The sequence below is a fragment of the Mixophyes fleayi genome, chromosome 8 (assembly GCF_038048845.1).
Source record: "Mixophyes fleayi isolate aMixFle1 chromosome 8, aMixFle1.hap1, whole genome shotgun sequence".
Classification (NCBI taxonomy): Eukaryota; Metazoa; Chordata; class Amphibia; order Anura; family Limnodynastidae; genus Mixophyes; species Mixophyes fleayi.
In genome coordinates this window covers 82,565,644-82,585,115 of record NC_134409.1, presented here as the reverse complement: position 1 = coordinate 82,585,115, position 19,472 = coordinate 82,565,644, and positions in this window count along the sequence as shown.

The following is a 19,472-nucleotide window of genomic DNA, read 5'->3' as shown; positions in this document are numbered from 1 at the left end:
CATGTGCAGACCCACAACTAAAATGGCACCCAGCCGAGCACACTGGCTGTCGGGTAAGTGAGCCGGGTTTTGATTTAGCAATCCCAAAGACCCGGTGCATAACAGAAGGTAAGTGCGATTGGTGGAGATGAAATTTTCTACGGCCATTTTACTCTAGGGAATAGCCAAACTCGATCTTGGAAGCTAAGCGGAGCAAGCCAGACCAGTAATAGACTGGGTGACCACCTGTGAACCTCTAGTACGGTAGAACTAATTCCTCACCCGCCCACTACACTCTCGCACAGTGTCGGACTGGGGCATGAAGGACCCACAGCGGGAATACAATGGTATGTGCCCATCAGAGGGGTGTGGCCAGCCACTATAGAGGCATAACCAAACCACTAGAGGGGGTGTGGTAAGCCCACAAAGTACAGTTAGCACCATAGTGTAGTATATAAAGAATGCAGTGTGTATATAAAGAGTACAGTCTTGACCTGCCCCTTAGATTGGGCAGAACAGTCACCAAAAATCTGGATTGTTCCACTAGAATCAGAACATTTGACAGACTATACTGCTCTCTCCTACCTGTTTTTGTCACTTTCACCACCTGTGGCTTCTGGTTTCTTTACTTGCGACTTGTCTGGATCCTGGAATGTTGGGGGCCCTGTTTGAAAAACCCCAAATGGATACATTTAGAAAATTCCATCCAGTCCCAGTGTTATATCAATAGGAGCCACAATTAATACTTTCTCCAGCCCCAACATTAAAATAATAGTATTCCCAATTAATAAATTAACCTATTTCCCTGCCCAGCAATAAATTAATAGCATTTACGTATAATAAATATACCTGTTTCCTGCAACCATCACTGTCATTAAATAATTCATATTCACATTTACAAAATAGACCTCATGCTCTCCAAATTCAAAACCACCCCATTTTAAATTAATAGTCCCCACTATAAAATTAATTGCCACCATCATCCTACAAACAAGATAGCACCCATGAAGTAGCCACCACCTACCTCACACACACACACACACACACACACACACACACACACACACACACTACATTGCCACAAACCCCCTGTGCCATCACACACACATACTACATTGCCACAAGCCCCCTGTGCCATCACACACATTAAATTGCCACAAGATCCCTGTGTCATCACACACTCACTACATTGCCACTTCATTTTGAACAGCTGCTTGTCTCTATTGTAGCTCCACACAAATTTCAACATGCAATTTAGGCATATTCCACAAAATGGGTCAGGAATCAAATTCATGGCCCCACTGTTGAAAAGTGGATTGTCTAACCACTAAGGCAACGTGCAGATTGAGCATTACATACATTTTATAGACTTGTATGACAAGCACCATGTCTGAAAGTCATATAGGTTCTAGCTAATAGTGCTCCTAAAAAACATACAACACAACACAGGCACTATTGGCATCATGAAGGTTTAAGGATAAACAATAAAGAATTACACACACATTCTCTTGTTCTCTGACATGAAGAATGTTTCATCCGTACTCTTGTATTGGAAATAAATGTGGATTCAAATTCAACGGATAATAATTTGCAATCCTAAATATACATACACGATGCAATATTCTGTAAACAAAGCCAACACCAAAACATATACTAGTGTATTCGTCTATTAGTGACACATTGGAGTAAACCCATAGAAACATGGGGATATACAAAGTCCACACAGATACAGACGTGACTCAGGACTTGAATTCATGACCCTACTGTTGGCAGGTGGAATGCCTAACAATTAAGGCAATATGCAGATTGAAAATTACATACATTATATAGACTAAACTGACAAACACAAAAATACAGCATGTCTGCAAGTCAGAGAAGTGATACATATCACATAAGGAACACCTATTTATTGTAAAATTGAACAAAATAAATGAACACAGACACTTGTTACAACCTCATTCATAGTTATCGGTATCCAAACTATGCCTCGTGTACTCTTCACACATGCAAGGAATCAGCGTTGTCTTAACGCACCTGCATCGGTCGTCATCTGATCCACGGCAGCACATACACCTGCAGACACTTCTTTAATTAAAAATCAGTTTAAAACACTGTTTGCTGCACTTGTTTTTTGTTGGGAGTGTAGACCTTTCATTTTGAAGAGTCATAATCTGAATGTGCTGTGTAGAGGTATTTTTTAGCTATCTTTTACAAACTGCCACCAATTGATTTTGAAAGCATTTTTACGAGCCAATATAACAATACGCATTTCTAGTTTTCAATTTAATGTGTTTTAAAATGGAAAATTTATGTTTTTTTTGGGGTGGTGGGAGTAATGTGTTGTAAACTTTTTGGGATTGACAAGCCTCTTGCAGTGTGTCTTTTCACTTTGCACAGAGTCTGAGTATTTTTTTTTTTCCCCTTTTCTTGTCTCTATTTCTTACCTGGCCCCCCCAACCAGTTTGTCAGAAATTGTTGATTTACTATTGCCCAGAGTGGAATTTGTTACGTTTTGGATTCCAGGCCCCATTTTGTTTCCCTGTGGTAAGTATCCAGTCCTAGTTATCCATATGTCTTTTGTGTCTCTCCTTCTCTATCATTATGGTGATGATGTTTCTCCTGTTGTGTCTTGTCACTTTGCCAAGGGTCTGAGTATTTACTAAAGCTTTCTGTTTTTTTCTCTTATTCCTGACTGTCCTTAAAAAACTGAAGGCACAATATAATGCAGGATTTTATTGTAAGTATGATTTGCATGTTTGGAATTTACATTGCAAATTCAAAGTTTTAAATGCATCAGCTTATTTTTATTTTTTGTTCTTAAATAGTCCTTTTTTCACACATACAGCATATTCTGGAATTGGATGAGGAACTGTTTCTCGAGGAGGTTGATTTTCCACACCGTTCAAACCAGAAACTGGTCCAACATCGCGGTGCTAGGGAGCGTGTCTTCAGGCCACGTATCAGCCTCTTTGGGATGTCGGATGCTGAGGTTGTCCGTCGCTATCGTCTTACTCCTCATGTTATCTTGGACACTCTGCGCATTGTGCAGAGTGACCTTGAGCCAATGTGCCACATCCCGACAGCAGTGCCGCCTTTGAAAAAACTGTTGGCGATACTGCACTTCTGTGCCTCTGGATCCTTCCAGACCACAGTGGGGGTCGCGGCAGGTATGTCCCAGGCCACCTTCAGTCGTGTGCTGAAGGTTGTGCTCCAGGCATTCCTGTCGCGGCACTCTCAGTTTATCCATTTGCCACTCGATGAGGAATCCCTTGTGCGAATTAAGCGGCAGTTTGCCACCATAGCCGGCTTTCCACACATCATAGGGGCAGTAGATGGGACGCATGTGGCCTTGGTCCCGTCGAGTGGGGATGTTTCTCTGTATTTGAACAGGAAGCATTTTGATTCGATAAATGTCCAGGCTATATGTGACCCATCTCTCCAGATACGAGACCTGGTTGCCAAATGGGATGGCAGTACCCATGACTCCTTTGCGTTTCGGCAATCAGGGACGTGGCACAGATTGCAAGCAAGGCAAGGGGGTGCAAGGCCACATGGAGACGCGTGGCTTCTTGGTAATTAGAATAATGTATTAACTCAATTTATTGTTAACCTTTTTTCACAAATCAAGTTATAAATTACTGTACTTTGAATGTGATCTTTGTCCTCACATGTTATGTTTCCACATTGTTACATATAGTGCATGTGGCCTTTCTTTAGAGTAGTTAAAAAACTGTTTGGTTTTTTTTCTCTTTCACCACGTTTCAAAATGCTCTTGATAATGTAGCCAGATTTACAACACAGATACATATAAGGTTACCTGATGTTTAGATCAAGGCTGTTTTGCTACATAATTATAAAGTTAGTAAACTCTACAAGGCCATATAAGTCAAGTTGGATTACCATTTGTGTCTTTAGTAAATGTTAGTAAATTTTTGGGTAGTGAAAATTTTTCAAGAAATGGTTAGTTTCAAAATAGTCACTACATGTAAGATATATATTGGCCATGCTTCCAAAATAACATAGACACATTGTTCAAAGCCTTCACCCTCCTATGGTTTGTTTTTTTCCTCAAAGTGTTAGCTTAACAATGTATTGTATAGTTTATTTCAGGTAATATACCTCACTTAGCTGTTAATTTGCCTCTCCTATAATGTACTATATAAATTTTTGACTGGTAGCATTTTGAGGATGGTTATTTGTTACTGTTGCAGTGTATTAATGTGTTTCTTATGTCTTTCTTCTCACCCTACATAGGAGACAACGCTTATCCCTTACGCACTTGGCTCCTCATTCTGATGTTGAGCCCACACACAGAGCGTGAGGTTGCATATAACTCGGCTCATGCAGCCACCAGATTGGTCATTGAGCAGGCATTTGGCCTTTTAACGGCCTGTTTCAGATGCCTTGACCGGCCTGGTGGTGCACTGATGTATGGGCCGAGTAAAGTATGTGACATCATAGCTCTGTGTGTGGCGTTTCACAATATTGCCATCCGGAGTGGGGATCCAGGGGTGGAGGACGAGTTTGCTAGGATGAATGAGGTGGGGGAGCATGAAACCAGAACCCGTGAATCAGATGAGGGGGCCAACTTCAGGCAGTATGTCATTGGCACTTATTTTTGAGGTAAATCTAATATATCATTACTGTTTCGTTTAAAGGTTAAATGTAAATTACACCGATGCTATCTGATGTAAAAAGTAGCAAACCAAAATGATATGCAAACATACATTAGAAACAAACAAATGGCTGGCCAAACATACATGTTTTGTTGTTTTAATGAAATTGAATCCATTTGACATGCTTGTTAAATCTATGGCAACCTGTAAGCATTCTTGAAAATGCTTTGCGAACTTTTTTTTAACTAAGTGAAAATTTTTGGGTCAAGCATTTGGCCCACCCAGCATAAATTGTTTTTTAAAAAAACTAATGGCTATTGTGCAAACATCTACGTCCTAAAGTGTATAAATGCAGACTTAGCTTGCAAGTGTCCTAACATGACCCATATGCTGTTTGAAGAATATCGTTGATTACATGGCAGAATGGTTTGGTAAGGCAATGCCAATTACCTTACTAATATTTTTGTCTTCCATTGTTAGTTACACTCTAGGATAACAGTGTTCACCAAGGAATGTAAAGTATATATTATAAATTGTTGCCATTATACTGAAGAACATGCCACATTCGTACAAGAAGTAATGTTTTACGTTTGTAACCACAGGCTGTTTCACACACATGGCGGACGATGTAGCTGCTGGCAGGGCGAGGGTCCGCACAACTTGCATTTAGAGTTGCTGGATGTGAAGGAGCTCCTATATCACGACTGATGATGCAGTTGCGGTGGGTGGAGCTTAAGCCACGCATAATGGCCACTAGCATTCCACTGCTGTTTACATGTGCCGAACTAATGTGCAGATTAAGATATGAACTGGCTGAAAGCCAGAGCATTTCAAACAAAGACATTGTCTCACATGTGGCATTTGACAGAGAGCATTGCAAACAAAAGAAAACATGTGCTTGTAACGCCCCCTGCGGGGAAAGACAGGGACAGACGCAACACAAAAGAACTCACCTTGAAAACGATGGTCACCTCCAGTCCGCTTCCGATTTCCCAGCTGCGATCCAACCCCAGCAGATCCGCAGCCACAGTCACCTCACACACGTCCCTCTAAGATAGAGACAGGGATTACGGCCGTGCCTACCAGGTAAGGGCTGTCCGAGACTACGGCAAAGAACAAGGACACGGTCAGTCCAAGCTCACTTGCCGCCTCCTCACTTTGTTCTTGCCAAGACGCGGGGGACTACAGGCACTGAAGGCCAAGACCAGTCCGAGGACTAATCCCGCCTCAAGTACCTCACACACCTGCCGGTGAGGGCCTAACCGAAAGGGGAAATCGAGCTTAATACTCACCGGGACACTCCCACTTCCGATCCGGTTCTCCTGCACCTCCCCGATACCTGCGGATGACAAGGACACACAGCCTCCCTCTGCACTCTCCGTGAGACTAAGATGGCACCCACCAAAACTGGACTAACTACAACAGCGACCCGACCCTAACAACGTTCTAATGGTCGGCAACGCAACTAAGTCAAAACACTAGGACTAACTAGGTGTGGTGCACTAACAGAACTGCTCACTTACACGCTACGGGGAACACCAGCCGGTGTTCACAGCCTAAACCGGAGGGCGGTTCCTAACCCCCTCACCCAGGTCGTACCAAGAAGCTGCCTTCTTGCTATGGGGTCACCCACGGACCCTAAGGACCGGTTCTTTAAGCCCGGCTGAGGCTCCGTAGAACAGCACACTAACCCGCGGGCCGACTGCCGCACGGAACAGCCGATCGAACTGAACCGCCCGACTGCCTGTACTCGGGTATCTCACACGTGTCCCTACGTCCGGAACCACAGGTCCACCTGCACGGAACCGGCCTTGAGGACCCTTGATCAGAACCACGGCCGCCCCTGGAACTGCCTCAAGGCGTGCTGCACCGCCACCGACTCACTCAGCCACCCCCTCTGGGTACCAGTGTGACCCCGGGGACCTAAGGGACAGGGAAACTACGTGTGTTCTCCCCTGACTATGTGTATGCTGGTAACTACGCTTGTCCCCACAACACGGGTTAGCACAGGAAAACCACAGGAACAAGAGCCTACCTTTAATGGGGGCCTGACGTCTTGCCCCTGGACACAGTTATCTAGCACACCCAAAATACCGTAATGTAAACTATACTCGCCGCACAGACAGAATAAATACAGTATACAGTACTTTGCACGCTACTTACCCGAGCACACCGCTGTTAGCCAACCAGCAGGTTGCTACAGCACCACAGGAGCCTACGCTCTACTGTACCTCCTAACCACGTGTGCTCACCTCACACAGGACCGCGCCTACACTCACGAGGCTCCCACGCCTCTACCACACACCACCAGGGCCTTATGCCCTACACACCATGGGTCTCTGCCCAGCTACACACAGAGCCTTGTGCTCTGATTAATGGGCCTCAGCCCCCTCTCTACCTCAGGGCTCTGAGCCCACTCACTAGGGCCTTGTGCCCTGCTACCTAGGGGTCCTAGCCCCTGCCTGAGGCCTGTGGCATCCCTAACTGACTGAGGGCCTTGTGCCCTTAATAGCCTACGGGCTACCAGCCCCTAACCAGGCCCTGCGGCCTTCCTATGGCCTCTAGGCCACTAACTACCTAAGGGCCTTGTGCCCTTGTACCTGGGCTCTCACGCCCCTGTCTAACTAATAGGGGCTTGTCCCCTTTATCATATTTACTAATGGCCTACTGGCCCACTAACTTCGTTGGGGCCTAGTGCCCAGGTCCCTGGGCCTTGTGCCCCTACTTCAGTGCCAACGGGCCTTGTGCCCGACTGTGCCCACGGGCCTAGTGCCCGAATTAAAGCTGAGTCACTTACCTGCTCTGCGCAGGAATCTCAGCTTGCCACGCCGTCTTCTGCTTCCTTCTCCGGGTCTTCCAGACCCTCCAGCCGGCGGCGCCTCTTCTCCTCTTCGGCGCTGTTGAGGGCTGCTTGGCGGGGGCGCTCTCAGCCCTTACAAGGGCTCCCCGCCGACGATCTCCGCTTGATTGGAGTCTTCGGGCGGCAGGGTAGCTCACGGCCCTTACAAGGGCCCCCTGCCGCCGCTGCCACTGGTCCTGTTGCTGGACGTCTTGCAGAGACGTCCTCCTTCTTCTCCGCCGACGGACTTCTGGCAAAATGGCGCCACCCGGCGACTTATATAGTCGCCGGCGTGACGTCATTAGCCGGCGCGAGCGCTGATTGGCTCGCGTCGGCGCCAATCTTTTGAATGGCCGGGCGCGAGCCGCGATTGGCTCGCGCATCCGGCCGCTGATTGGCCAGCGGGGAAAGATGAGCCCTGATTGGCTCATCCTTCCCCCGCGCACAGGACCTGCAAGAAAGAAGCCACGATACTCACCGCTGGATCGCTGGACGGGTGAGTACTTCTTCTCTTCTTTCTTCCTGCTGGGCACCATCGGGGACCTCTTCAGCCCCTCCAGGGGCACAGCACAGCCGGACATCTTCGCCCTCTTCACGGGCACCGGCTCCAGCATCTTCTGTCCCTCCAGGGACACATCGCTGGCGGGGGTCTTCACCAGAGACACCCCCACATTTCCGCCGCCTTTTTCCATTGTGGTCCCCACAATCGACGTCCTCTCCGCTACGTCCACCTCCAAGGGTCGCTTACCGGCATCCCTGACTTGCGTCCACCGGGTCCTTCGCGGTAAAGCCCTCTCGCGCAGGATCCACACCATCCTGGCAACTTCCTCGCCCGAAGTCGGTATCCAGGGAGTCTCTTCCTCGGCGCCTGCCGGAACCTCCCATCTGTCCGATACCTCCTCGGTTGTGCGGGAAGCTTCTTCAGAAGGTGACCACATCCACCACTCTCCAGCTGCGCTCTCTAAAGTACAGTCTTCTTCAGGCAGTACTTCTTCAGCAGCTCTCTCTTCCGGGGTACTGATGGCTTCCATCCTCTCAGGTACCACCGGGCAGACATCTTCACATGTCTCCGGACACAACGTTGCCCCGTGGAAGGTCTGCTCAGTTCTCCCTTCGTCCTCAGGGACCAACTCTTCCACAGCCACGGACAAGTCGTCTGACATATCCGACGTATCTGACGTCTCCAATACCCCGGCTCCAGCATCCGGCTGACGCGGGTATTCCTGTCGCGAATCTTGCTTGGACGAGACGATCTCCTGCGATCCAACAGTCAGCAGGCTCTGCCGATCCTTCCCTCCAGACTCCGACTTCTCTTGAGACCATTGATGGAAGGCTTCCTCGTCCTTCCACTCGAAGACTTCTACGTCTTCCCATTCATCGGAGACTTCTTCGTCCTCCCATTCACCAAAGAGCTCCTCGGCAACTGGGCAGTGGTATGCAAAGTGTCCAGGCAACCCACACTTCCAGCACAGCATTTCTTCCCCGGTTGCCGTTTAGTACCTCTGTTCTTCTTCTTCCTTGTCTCACAACGTTCCAGGATTTGCTTCGTGAACGCTGATACTTCGTCACGAGAGATGACACAGCTGTATCCCTCGTACAGCGGAATGATCCCCCGATGAGCCATCGTTGATCCTGCCGACTACGCCAAAATGTAACGCCCCCTGCGGGGAAAGACAGGGACAGACGCAACACAAAAGAACTCACCTTGAAAACGATGGTCACCTCCAGTCCGCTTCCGATTTCCCAGCTGCGATCCAACCCCAGCAGATCCGCAGCCACAGTCACCTCACACACGTCCCTCTAAGATAGAGACAGGGATTACGGCCGTGCCTACCAGGTAAGGGCTGTCCGAGACTACGGCAAAGAACAAGGACACGGTCAGTCCAAGCTCACTTGCCGCCTCCTCACTTTGTTCTTGCCAAGACGCTGGGGGCCTACAGGCACTGAAGGCCAAGACCAGTCCGAGGACTAATCCCGCCTCAAGTACCTCACACACCTGCCGGTGAGGGCCTAACCGAAAGGGGAAATCGAGCTTAATACTCACCGGGACACTCCCACTTCCGATCCGGTTCTCCTGCACCTCCCCGATACCTGCGGATGACAAGGACACACAGCCTCCCTCTGCACTCTCCGTGAGACTAAGATGGCACCCACCAAAACTGGACTAACTACAACAGCGACCCGACCCTAACAACGTTCTAATGGTCGGCAACGCAACTAAGTCAAAACACTAGGACTAACTAGGTGTGGTGCACTAACAGAACTGCTCACTTACACGCTACGGGGAACACCAGCCGGTGTTCACAGCCTAAACCGGAGGGCGGTTCCTAACCCCCTCACCCAGGTCGTACCAAGAAGCTGCCTTCTTGCTATGGGGTCACCCACGGACCCTAAGGACCGGTTCTTTAAGCCCGGCTGAGGCTCCGTAGAACAGCACACTAACCCGCGGGCCGACTGCCGCACGGAACAGCCGATCGAACTGAACCGCCCGACTGCCTGTACTCGGGTATCTCACACGTGTCCCTACGTCCGGAACCACAGGTCCACCTGCACGGAACCGGCCTTGAGGACCCTTGATCAGAACCACGGCCGCCCCTGGAACTGCCTCAAGGCGTGCTGCACCGCCACCGACTCACTCAGCCACCCCCTCTGGGTACCAGTGTGACCCCGGGGACCTAAGGGACAGGGAAACTACGTGTGTTCTCCCCTGACTATGTGTATGCTGGTAACTACGCTTGTCCCCACAACACGGGTTAGCACAGGAAAACCACAGGAACAAGAGCCTACCTTTAATGGGGGCCTGACGTCTTGCCCCTGGACACAGTTATCTAGCACACCCAAAATACCGTAATGTAAACTATACTCGCCGCACAGACAGAATAAATACAGTATACAGTACTTTGCACGCTACTTACCCGAGCACACCGCTGTTAGCCAACCAGCAGGTTGCTACAGCACCACAGGAGCCTACGCTCTACTGTACCTCCTAACCACGTGTGCTCACCTCACACAGGACCGCGCCTACACTCACGAGGCTCCCACGCCTCTACCACACACCACCAGGGCCTTATGCCCTACACACCATGGGTCTCTGCCCAGCTACACACAGAGCCTTGTGCTCAGATTAATGGGCCTCAGCCTCCTCTCTACCTCAGGGCTCTGAGCCCACTCACTAGGGCCTTGTGCCCTGCTACCTAGGGGTCCTAGCCCCTGCCTGAGGCCTGTGGCCTCCCTAACTGACTGAGGGCCTTGTGCCCTTAATAGCCTACGGGCTACCAGCCCCTAACCAGGCCCTGCGGCCTTCCTATGGCCTCTAGGCCACTAACTACCTAAGGGCCTTGTGCCCTTGTACCTGGGCTCTCACGCCCCTGTCTAACTAATAGGGGCTTGTCCCCTTTATCATATTTACTAATGGCCTACTGGCCCACTAACTTCGTTGGGGCCTAGTGCCCAGGTCCCTGGGCCTTGTGCCCCTACTTCAGTGCCAACGGGCCTTGTGCCCGACTGTGCCCATGGGCCTAGTGCCCGAATTAAAGCTGAGTCACTTACCTGCTCTGCGCAGGAATCTCAGCTTGCCACGCCGTCTTCTGCTTCCTTCTCCGGGTCTTCCAGACCCTCCAGCCGGCGGCGCCTCTTCTCCTCTTCGGCGCTGTTGAGGGCTGCTTGGCGGGGGCGCTCTCAGCCCTTACAAGGGCTCCCCGCCGACGATCTCCGCTTGATTGGAGTCTTCGGGCGGCAGGGTAGCTCACGGCCCTTACAAGGGCCCCCTGCCGCCGCTGCCACTGGTCCTGTTGCTGGACGTCTTGCAGAGACGTCCTCCTTCTTCTCCGCCGACGGACTTCTGGCAAAATGGCGCCACCCGGCGACTTATATAGTCGCCGGCGTGACGTCATTAGCCGGCGCGAGCGCTGATTGGCTCGCGTCGGCGCCAATCTTTTGAATGGCCGGGCGCGAGCCGCGATTGGCTTGCGCATCCGGCCGCTGATTGGCCAGCGGGGAAAGATGAGCCCTGATTGGCTCATCCTTCCCCCGCGCACAGGACCTGCAAGAAAGAAGCCACGATACTCACCGCTGGATCGCTGGACGGGTGAGTACTTCTTCTCTTCTTTCTTCCTGCTGGGCACCATCGGGGACCTCTTCAGCCCCTCCAGGGGCACAGCGCAGCCGGACATCTTTGCCCTCTTCACGGGCACCGGCTCCAGCATCTTCTGTCCCTCCAGGGACACATCGCTGGCGGGGGTCTTCACCAGAGACACCCCCACATGCTCACAGGACAGGAAGTCACAGCTAAGAAACACAGAGCAGTGAGTCATCATTGCAGGCAGTGTCCAGTTGTGGGAGGTGTAATAAAGCTAACAACCCCCACTTGAAGCAATGCATTCTGGGAAAAGGTTTATAAGCCACTGAAGCAGGCAATACAGTTCTCTTTTGACCACACCACATATACACCTGGAAGTTGGGACATCTCTTCCACCTCTAGCCTACAGGACATACACACTCCACTCTATCTCTTTCTATTAACTTTCTGAATATTTCTACAAAGGCTAGCTCCTTCCTCCATGTCAGGAATGCTTACTATCTACATGACAATGGACTCTAGCTACCTTCCCCCATCTACCTCTCTCTCTATGCTTGGTCTGTATTATCCCTTGGCCTGAACACATGTTTCTATCTTACACATGCTTGCAAACAGACATTTATCTTTAAACACATCCTCTTTGTACAAATCCTGCTTAAACACACATAAACATGTGCTTGCTTAAACACATTTCTCTTTACACATTTAAACACACATAAACATGTGCTTGCTTAAACACATTTCTCTTTACACATTTAAACACACAGACATGTGCTTGCAATCTTTCTTTCTGTCTTTCTCATTTAAAACACATACTCTTCCTATTTAAACGCACACAAACATGAGCTTGCTTAAAACACATTCTTTCTCCTGTTACATCTAAACACACACTACACAAAAGAGCAATACTGACCATACACTCATACATTTCTGTCTTACAACTTATACACTAGTACATATATATATATATATATATATATATATATATATATATATATATATATATATATATAAACAGAATAGGATATTATATACTTACTTCTGAAGTTTTAACATCATGTCTATGTTGAATCTATAATGTATTATCTGTATTGTATGTATGCATTTATGTATTGAATGTTTGATTATCTTTGTAAAGTAAAAGACTTGTATCTTTATGCCTGTTTTGTATGTTTATATAACTGGCATGATTAGAATGAATGGATGTTTATTTAGATAATGAAGTATAGTGTGATAAATGATAGATTGGTATTTATTTAGCAATTAACACATAATGGTGGGCTATCTGATGTGGAGGTCAATAGATGTGAAATACTTAAGCGGTATATATATAGCCTTGTAAAACACAGGGAACGCATAAATCACTCTTACGGATTTATAGTTGGGATGCGTAAGCATAACAATTGGGATACCTTGTTTATGGTTGGCATGGTACAAGGCGAAAGCTCAAAAGGTTGTGTGAAATAATGCCTCTAAAGTACATCTGAGATGTTACGGGTACGTATTATTCACTCTGACTAAAATAGCGAAAAAGACGCAAATTGGATTATATTCCATTAATTAATGAGATTAGTTATTAATAAGATCAAAGGCATTGTATCATTATTGTGGTGGAACCCAGGATCCTACAACACTGGAGGTGGCCATGGTGTAGTAGCCAGTTGAAGAATGTAAGTATCTATAGCATTCTGAAAAAAAACATGTAATCTTATTTTAAAGTGTGGATACAGCATACATTTTGCCTGTTAATAAGCTTTGTGAATCAGATACTGATTTATGTGTCTGCCTAGGTAACGTTCTCCAATCCACAGGTTTACTAGCTGATGTTTTTTTCGGAATATTCTCTCTAAAACCACCACAAAGCACATTCCAAAACCAATATATAGCTGAAATGCACAAGCCAGTATTCCGAAGAGTACTGTGTTGAGCCTTACAAGACCCTTTGCTTGTTATGTTACAGTGGCCACCTTAGTGTGCACAAAGGAATAAACTAAGTACAGGCAGTAAAGTTAAGTTAATGAGCTAATATTGTTGAGCTTTTTTTGTTATTTTCGCTTCAACAGCAAAAGCTGACATGCATTTGACAACTCTGCATTTCGTGTCTTATCAGATATTGAAGTATTTAGCAATTACTACAACTCTGCCCATGTGTTTCTACACTTGGCCCTGATTGTTTAGTCCTCAGCCAAGGAACTTTATGTCAAAGACCACTGCCTTACTTTCTATGTATTGTGGTGAAAATATGTAATATTGTCTGTTGATGATAAAAATTACCCTGTAATAGTGTCAGCAATCTGTCCCAAATAAGTATCTGCTGCTTACTACACTACTGTACTTCCTCTTGTCATACACAACAATCACTCCATAGTCCTTTGGGGCCCATTTAGGTACATGTGTATTTGTACTATCTATTGTAGCCATCCTACTTATTTGACCATCAGCCACATACCGCACTTTCCCTTAACGCACACTATATTTTGAACTAGCTAATATTAGGGATATTTGTGTGGTTAGAATGTAAGCACTCTTTCCATGGCCCACGTGTTAGGATTATGTATTTTGCAAGGTCAACATGGCATCTGAACTTACTCCTATTTTGCCCTAACCTCTGTAAATGTAGGTAAAGTTAGAATCGCTGGCCACCACACTTCCTAGACTAGGACATGTTCAAACCACATTGATCAATTTGGACTCCAGTCACAATCACCACTTTGCTTTGAATCGTGCCCACAGACAAATACAAAGCACAAAGTCCACAAAATCAAGTCCACTGCCCTAACTCTACTCCAAATCTTCCAACCATTCCTTATGGATTTTACATTATATTTTAATATAAGTTAACTCAAGGGCCAAACTGTCATGATACCATTAAAGATGTACTTGTTATCCCCATGTCCCCCTAGAGAATCCGCCCTAGCACACATTAAGACTGGGTTTTCAGTAAGTGTGTTTTCATTCACATAGCATGTCTGTGCTCACCACCATACTGTGTTTGGATATCAGCCTTAAAATTGGTCAAATATGAGATGGTGTAACATTATCTATTACACTGTAGTTGATGTCTTCATGTTAGTCTGACGCTTCCTATTGTTCACTTAGGCCAAATGGTTAAGTCTATGTGTATTATAGATCTGTGGAAACATACATCAACAATTATATTAAGAGGTAGAGGAGATTTTTGGATTACATAAACTATCTTTGTTTACATAAACAACAGGATATCTAGCTAGGGGGGATCACCTGTCCTCTGTTAAATTCTAATCAGGGAAGTGTTATGTTTAAAATTCATTGGAGTGAATAGGCAACACTACATTATGCTGTAACCATTTATATAGATTGTATATATTTAGCCCTGCTATTAACATTGCTAATTATCTACACATTTCAGCCTAAAAAAGACATTTTGGAATATTGTGCATTTAGGTACATCAGTAGCAAAGTAGATAATGTTTAGTAGTGTTTTCACAAGCACGACAGGGTGGCTTTCTGTGTCTGATGTAATAATGTTGATTAGGGAATGTCTATTGTATTCCTATGCCTTAATATTCTTAGACACAGCAGACAGTCAACACACCCCTACAGCCGGAGGCTATTATCAGAAAGATCATGCTGCTGTAGGAGGTAATGTTTACTGCCAGCTGACGGAGGATGGAATATTGGTGAACGACTGTGACGACCCTTGTTCCTGTTCCTTTGGCTCAAGTTAACCCAGGTCTGGAATCTGTGTGCTTGCCAAAAGCAAGGTGACTGAAGCCGGACCACTGCCCTGCTGGCAGTCACTGTTGCTTTGCACTCTGAGGAAAGCTTAAGTCTATATTAGGTTTTTCAAATATGCCCATAATAATAGGACCAGCATTGTTGATAAAGAGTATATAAATAATCTATTATTTCATATATGAACATAACATATAACAGATTCAGCCACAATTGAATGAGCACACAGGCTTTGCACAAAGCTCTTCCTTCCCCCCCACTGGGAACATGGCTTGTAAATACTTGTAGAACCAGTCTTCATTTGGTCAGTAATTAGCATATGAATGACTGTGGCATGGTTCCTGTGAAAGGTAGTCTACGCCCACAAGAGGAGGTTTACACATTTACACAAGGAAGAAGGGTCTCTTCATGCTTTGTCCCCAGACTGATGAGACATGCGGCCATTGCTCCTAGGTGAACATGCAGGGAAGGGAGTTACCTCATGGCCTCCACAGGCCCTGACTAGTTGGAGTTTTTGAATGGAAAGAATGAAAGGTGAGTGTGAGCTGGAAACATAAATGTATTGTTGAATGGAAGATGGTTGAATCTGGACGCATATGTTTAAAGTAACTGAGAATGAATGAACATTTGGCGTTAGTAATAAGGAAGTTTATTTGATGGTACAGTTGGTAAATGTGTACAGAATTGCCTGAGTTTAAGAGCTGGGCCCTGTTACTATGAAAGACTACATTGGCAGTAAATTAGGCCATTGCAAGCACATGTATTAAGATGGCTGACACTGTGTTTGACTCCTGTAGTGCTGTACAATTCATGGAATTTCTGTTGTGTTTGGGATAGATTGTTGGTTTAAATGGAAGCATTTGTGTAATTGTCACGGTTCCACAGGAAGAGTCAAGCTGAAGAAGCGAATCCTAGGGTTCGTACAGTTTGGCAATTCTTCTGGCAGGGTGCAAAGTCTAACGAGGAGAATGTGTTCACCAGGAACCGCCGCAAAGCAGTATGGTCTTAGCTGCGTCTGACTCGCAGGTCGCGGCCCCCACCAGGAGTACTGAACGAAAGCCCTAGGGAAGGCTTAGAGCAACTGTAGAGGGTAAGCTCTTCAGACAACGGAGGAGTAGTGGAAGCTGCAGGTAGAGTGACAGCTCTGCAGATAATAGATACCACGGATGAAGCGTCAGCTCTTGAGGCAATAAGGTAACACGGATGAAGCGTCAGCTCTTGAGACAATAGATAACACGGATGAAGCGTCAGCTCTTTTAGGCAATAGATACCACGGATGAAGCGTCAGCTCTTGAGGCAATAGATAACACGGATGAAGCGTCAGCTCTTTAGGCAATAGATACCACGGATGAAGCGTCAGCTCTTGAGGCAATAGATAACACGGATGCAGCGTCAGCTCTTTAGGCAATAGATACCACGGATGAAGCGTCAGCTCTTGAGGCAATAGATAACACGGATGCCACAGGACACACAGGGAAGCCACTTCTAATCATCAGGGAAATTACTCAAAGAACAGGCACCTTAGGTAAGGAGAAAGTGCCTTTTAAACTGAGCGCCATTAGGATGCACCAATTAGAGAAGAGGAAGGGTTTTAAAGAAGCCGGCGGGTCTGCGCAGACCTGATTTTTAAGATGGCGGCGCCCAGTACGGAGTGGAGCACCGGGAACAGGTAAGTCTGCCGGGTGTCGAGTGCGCTGCCCGATCACCCGGCGTGTGACAGTACCCCCCCTTTAAAGACGGGCACTGCACGTCTACTGCGGGGTTTCATGGGAAACTGCTTTTGAAATTTTTCCAACAGAGAGGGAGCGTGAATGTCGGAGGCACGAACCCAAGAGCGCTCTTCAGGACCGAAGCCCTTCCAATCCACCAGATACCTCAGGCCACTTTTATAATATTTAGAATCTAGGATTTGTTTGAGTTCAAACTCCTCTTCTTGATGAGCTCCCAGAGCGGTGGAGGGAGATACAGATGAGAATCGATTAATCCTCAGAAATGAGCCATTTTAGAAAATCGATCCACTACTACCCATATGACGGTACAATTCTTGCTAGATGGAAGATCAGTAATAAAATACATACTTATATGGGTCCACGGTTCTTGAGGTATAGGTAACGGGAGTAGTAGACCGGCGGGAGACTGATGTGAGGACTTGTTCTGAGAACAAATACTACAGGAGGAAACAAAGTCTTTAATGTCAGAGAGAAGGCTAGGCCACCAATAGTTCCTGAATATAAATTCAGTGGTTTTGCGGATGGCAGTATGTCCCGAGAAGATGGTGGAATGATAGTGTTTCAGAAGTTTGTGGCGAAGATTCGGAGAGACAAAACTTTTCCCAGGAGGAGGTTTAGGAGACTTAAGTTGGGTGGCTGCGACCAGACATTTCGGGTCCAAGACCAGGCGAGCAGGATCTTCCTCCGGGGATTCATGAGTAGAAAAGGCACGAGAGAGGGCATCAGCCCTTTTATTCTTGTTTCCAGGTTTGAAGGTAATACGGAGCTCAAAGCGGGAAAAGAATAGTGACCAGCGAGCCTGTCTGAGGTTTAAGCATTGTGCGGTTTTGGAGATAGAGTAAATTATTATGGTCAGTAAAAATTGTGACTGGATGTCGTGCCCTTCGAGGAGATACCGCCATTCAGCCAAAGGCTGCTTTGATTGGCAACAATTATTTATCCCCTATGGCATAGTTTATTTTCTGCCGGGACAAATTTCCTTAAGAAAAAGGCGCAAGGATGGAATTGATCCCGAGGAGATTTTTGTGAGAGAACGGCCCCAATACCCACATTAGAAGCATTGATCTCCAGAAAGAATGGGGAGGAGGTATCTGGTTGTCTAAGGATAGTTGCTTAGGCAAAGGCTTTCTTCAAGAAGTCAAGGGCCTCCAAAGCGGCTGAAGGCCAAGATTTGGAGCTGGAGCTCTTTCTAGTTAAAGCCACAATGGGCGCCACGATGGTGGAGTAACATAAGATGAAGCGTCTGTAATAATTGGCGAATACCAGGAATCGTTGAATGGACTTCAAGCCAAGCGGAAGAGGCCACTCCAGAATTGCTTTAACCTTATCCGGGTCCATTTGCAGTCCTGATCCGGACACAATGTTACCAAGGAACGGTATTTGATGGAGTTCGAAGGAGCACTTCTCCAATTGCAGAACAGTTGATTGTGGCGTAATCTGGAAAGGACTTCAGTTACATGCAGACGGTGAGAGGCAATGTTTGGAGACAAGATTAAGATGTCATCTAAATACACAACCACACAAACATAGAGGAGATCTCTAAATATTTCATTAACGAAACTTTGGAAAACAGCAGGTGCGTTGCACAGGCCAAAAGGCATTACAAGATATTCGTAATGGCCGTCGCGTGTATTAAAGGCGTCTTCCACTCGTCACCGGCTTTAATCCTAATGAGGTTATAGGCACCCCGTAGGTCTAATTTGGTAAAAACTTCCGCTCCCTTAATACAGTCAAAAAGCTCAGTGATGAGAGGGATGGGGTATCGGTTTTTGACAGTTATAGCATTCAGTCCCCGATAGTCGATGCATGGCCTCAGGTATCCATCCTTTTTTTTTACAAAGAAGAAACCTGCTCCTGCTGGCGATGATGACGGTCTGATAAAACCTCGTTGGAGGTTCTCCTTAACATATTCTGATATAGAAGCAGTCTCGGGTTCAACCTGCTCAGGAGGTCCATTTCCCTGGCCTCCGCTGTTCCATAGGGCCACTGGGGGATGCCTGCCCGAGAGATGCTCCGAGCGAGTCTTATCGAATACGTCCAAAAAGGAATGATATTGCCTGGGCAGGATAGTGGACTTGGGAACAGAGGAGGCAGAAATGGATCCGAGAGGTTGAACCCGAGTCAGACATTTCTGGGAACAAGCAGGACCCCAGGAAAGAATTTGAGAGGTGGACCAATCGACTGGAGGAGAGTGCTGCTGGAAGCATGGCAGTCCCAGGATGATGGGAGTAGTGGTAGATGGAAGCACATGGAAGGAAATTACTTCATGGTGTAAGGCCCCAACTTGGAGGATGATAGGCTTGGTCCGGAATTCAACTGTACCATTGGCTATTCGGGACCTGTCAATGGCAGTGATGGAGACAGGAACTTCCAGAGGTACCGTGGGTATAGAAACCTGTGAAACCAGAGAGAAAGAAATGAAATTCCCAGCCGCTCCGGAGTCCAGGAGAGCAGAAGTGTGAATGAGGCCTAAGGGACCGTGGAGGGTAACACGGAAGGAGCAGACTTTGGGATTT